General features: G+C 24.6%; 1 protein-coding gene across 2 annotated transcripts in view; it reads right to left on the bottom strand.

Moving 5' to 3' along the window:
• Positions 1-2,097, bottom strand: part of LOC108692944 (phospholipase A1-like) — a 7,298-nt gene extending 5,201 nt beyond the window's left edge. For both annotated transcript variants that reach the window (XM_018201524.1, XM_018201525.1), the window contains exon 1: positions 2,022-2,097. The gene's annotated coding sequence lies outside the window, so the exon portion shown is untranslated. The remainder of the gene's footprint in view (positions 1-2,021) is intronic.
• Between the last annotated feature and the right edge of the window lie 2,123 nt (positions 2,098-4,220).

Below are 4,220 nucleotides of genomic sequence, written 5' to 3'. Positions count from 1 at the left end.
TATATATATATAGATAAAATTAAATACGAGGCTCTGCGAACACAAGAATCAATATATATATATTCGTAGGGTTAATTTTTATATTGATTCTTATGTTCGGAGATCCTCGTATTTAACTTTCTTTTAGTCTGTCTCATGTATGTTGCGTCATAATCTTTACATGATATTTTATAAACTATATTTTTGTTATTCAGTAACGGAAGAATATCTTTCTGAATCTTGACTATTTTTCCTAACTTATTAAGATTGAAAAATGATAATTTGAAATTAAATCTTTGATTATGTTAATAAATTTTTCCGATATGTTAGAGATACATGGAATTGTAAACCATCTTTTTGAATCACCATCTTCAGTATTTCCATTATCTTTGTTTTTTATCTGTTTATAATAAGATTGAAAAGTTTTTTCAATCTTAATGTTATTATTACATCAAAAATGAATTTTAAAGAATAATCATTCAAGAAAGTATCGATAATAAAAGGAAGATTCTTTTGATGGTATCTAGATCTTATCAGCCAAAAAACTGAAAAAGAAAAGAATTCAAAAAATTGAAATATTGAAGTTGAATACTCAAGTTCGGGAAGGCGTCTTCATTCTTCAATTTATATATTTTTTATCTTTAATTTTTAATCAATGTATATATTATCCTGAATATAGCTGAAAAGATGTAGCCGAAACTTCGACAATTACTTAAGTTTTTGTATAAATCAAAAATATTGAAAAATAATTAATTAAACAAATTACACTACTATGAACCGTGTAATAACTCTTTGCCCGTTGTTTTATACACATTTTTGTTAAAAAAGAAAGCTCTAATATAATTTTAATTTTAATTTTAATTTTAATTATATTTATTTTTGGATTTTTCAAATATGATTAATTTTTTATATATATCTTGAAGAAGTTATATAAAATTTTACGAAATATGTTTTTTACGTTTGAATAACAAGAGTAATCAAATAGGACAACGGATAAATAGATAAGAGCCAATATATATGTAGTTGAGATCTCTCTTATCATTGCATGTAAAAAATTATTAAATGTATCTGATTAAATATGCACAAATGAACAAGGTTACAAATAAGAACTTTGTTATGTAATTTCAAGTCGAACAGAAATAATGTTTCATCAGTAATCAATTTTAGAATTATAATATTATTAATGTTTGAGTAATAATAGAAAGAAGGTTTCAATAAATATATATCAATTAATTCAAAGGGCTTTGATATGATTATTCTACAGTGCATTTTTCATGACTTAAGTAAAAATATCACGATTTTATTTTTTAATCTGTGTCCACTGATTTTGATGTTCCGATCCGTGACATTCTTCTCGATGGTATATAAAAGATTTTCTGTGAGAGTCTATAATATTCTATTTTATAAACGGTCATTAAGAGAAAAATGTACTAAATTTTAATAAATACCTATTTAAATAGTACTAGTATAATATTTATTTACAAAACAGATATATTGTTAAATAAATAATAATAATAATTGAATTAAATTAATGGTTCTTGTAAATAAATACATGTTTACATTTAGTAAATATGTAATTGATACTATTTAAACATAAATTTTTATTAAAATTTAATACATTTTTTCTCTCAACGTAATGTGTGAACGTACAACGTGAAACTGTGTGCAAACCCGATTGTACAGATTTATGATACTATGAAATAATTATATCTATGAAATAATTATATCTATAATTAGTTTCACGAAGAGACTAATTATTTGAACGAGTCTGCGATATTTTTCTCTTACAAAGTATTGCGTCAAGTATTTGAGTCCTAATATGAATAAATTTTTAGCATGCATGCCGTAAGTATATACTGTAAGTAATTTTCTGTTTATTATACTAATTTTGTAGGTATAACATACGTGTAACACGAAATTTATATCATTAGTAATTTTCATTAGTAATTTATTCAGTTTTAAGTTCCTTGTAAATGTAATAGTATACCACGCGTTTAGTTGAATAGTCGTATATTCTTTCAAAAATAAAGTAAAGTTAATACCTGAAATATAATGCAGCGAGAGTTGAAGCGTAACAATATCAATTTATATAATCAATTTATATATCCTTTCTGCACAACGTCTTTCTGGCAAGTGAAGCTTTATAATGATAAATAGCGAGAGAAAAATAGCTGGAAAGATAAGATAATCAATAACTAATATTTTCAAGAAGTATCCGCGAATCTCAAGGATATTGAAATAACAATCATTTAAGAATTCTATATTAGTATTATAACTTAATCTATCTGCAGTTATTCTATATGGAAAGAACTCTATTATTTCTGAAAGGATCTCTTTTTATAATAATTTGATTCCACATCAAATATCTTACAATTATCTCAATCAAAGTACGTGGTTAAATTCAAGATTATATGCTTACTAATAACGGCTTTGCCAATTTCAATTTTAAGTTATATCTATGTTTCCTTATCTGTATATTAAGTTGTTTCTTGGTTTGATACCTACGTATAAAATATTGCATTCCTTACAGTAAACTTCACATTATTATTTTTTTTCGAGAGAGAGATTGTTCTTGTCTTTTTATGCTTTTTTTATGAACTTATTTATTAACTTATTTAGCTTATTAACCCATCTGTAATATTTTTGGATTTATTTATAAATAATCCTATCATCTTAGAAACTCCTATCTTCTCGATATATGGAAAACTTTCTATTATTCTCCAATGCTTTGGTCATGTTCTTAAATGCAGTAGTCAATAAGCGTAACAATTATTGTGTGTTAAATTTAAATTATCTTAACATAATTCGGAATAAGACACATGTTTATACAAATTTTTTTGCTTAATTGAAACAATCAATATTATCACATACCCAGCCCCTTCCTCTTATGAATATATATTTTTCATTTAATTTATTAAACATATTATTAAACATAATCTTGATTGCAATATTAATGAATTTAAATTTAATTTTATAAATTATGTTATTATTTTATAAATGAATGTTAATTAAATTTTATAAATTATGTTTCATAAATTTAATAAATGTGATATTTATTTTTAATAAATATGATAATTTTCACACTTTTTTATTGAAAATAGAAATCAGATTTATATGAAAAATTGATCATCCTTCAGAATTGCAATTGTAATGACTAATATAAAGATTCGATGCCCAGTGCGAAATTAATAAATAAATAGAGTCATTGCTTGGTTTATTTACGTTGCAAAACCGGCTATTATTCAGAAAATGAAGTATGTGTTTGTCAGCCTTGACATGCGAATACTAGATGATCTCGTATCTAATATTCCTTGTCTTTATCTGACACATTATATGCATAAGAGAGGTAAAGAGAAAGAGAAGGTACTTTGTTTCAAATAGTTATTTGCGCATACATTAGCTCTTTAAATTTTTAATTCTTTACTCGCAATTTTTAATTTTGATATGAGTTACATAAATAACTTAATTGATATTACAATAATAACAATTAGAAATAACAACTTAAATTAGAAGTATGTTGTCATCATTTCGCTGAAATAATCCGCCTGAGATAATGCCTTGCAAGTAAACACATTTTTTTGCTATGCTTTCGTGCACGCACAATATAGCAGATAATTTAGCATTTAGTGTTACAAAAATATCTATAATAACGATTTAGAGTATAGAATTATATTTATAGAAAGAAATAAAATAAATTTTCTTCTCAAGCAGTCGCTTTCTACACGCAAGAATAAATTCTTCAACATCAATTTTTTTCTGACTCTCCATAAACAATGATTACACTGAAGCGAATGTGCATCTGTTTTATTATAAAGAAAAAAATGCGAATTAGCATAAATTATTCCACATTCGTGCCACACACATCTGCTTATAGTCCTAGACCTGTCTGGTACACGTGGCAATTTGCATAAAAAATTCCCACGCCACATAAACACGAATGATGCATAATGAAATTATGTCATCGTCGTTCGATCACCGATTCATTTTATCATAAAAATTGTGAAGTCAAAGTCAAATATCTCGTTTTTTATTTTATTTTTTTATTTTTTTATTTTTCGTTTTTTATTTTAGATGGAATTTTTTTTTCACATTATGTGCTTCAAGAGAAGCAAACAGTTTTCTCGAATACGTTCAAATATGTATAGTTACTAATTCTTTTTTTTATAAATATAAATTTTATCTAATAATTATTCGGAAATTTAATTTAATTGAATTGACATTGAGACTCCTACCTATTCATT

The sequence above is a fragment of the Atta colombica genome, unplaced genomic scaffold (genome assembly GCF_001594045.1).
Source record: "Atta colombica isolate Treedump-2 unplaced genomic scaffold, Acol1.0 scaffold83, whole genome shotgun sequence".
Taxonomy (NCBI): Eukaryota; Metazoa; Arthropoda; class Insecta; order Hymenoptera; family Formicidae; genus Atta; species Atta colombica.
This window is presented reverse-complemented; position numbering and strand designations above follow the sequence as displayed.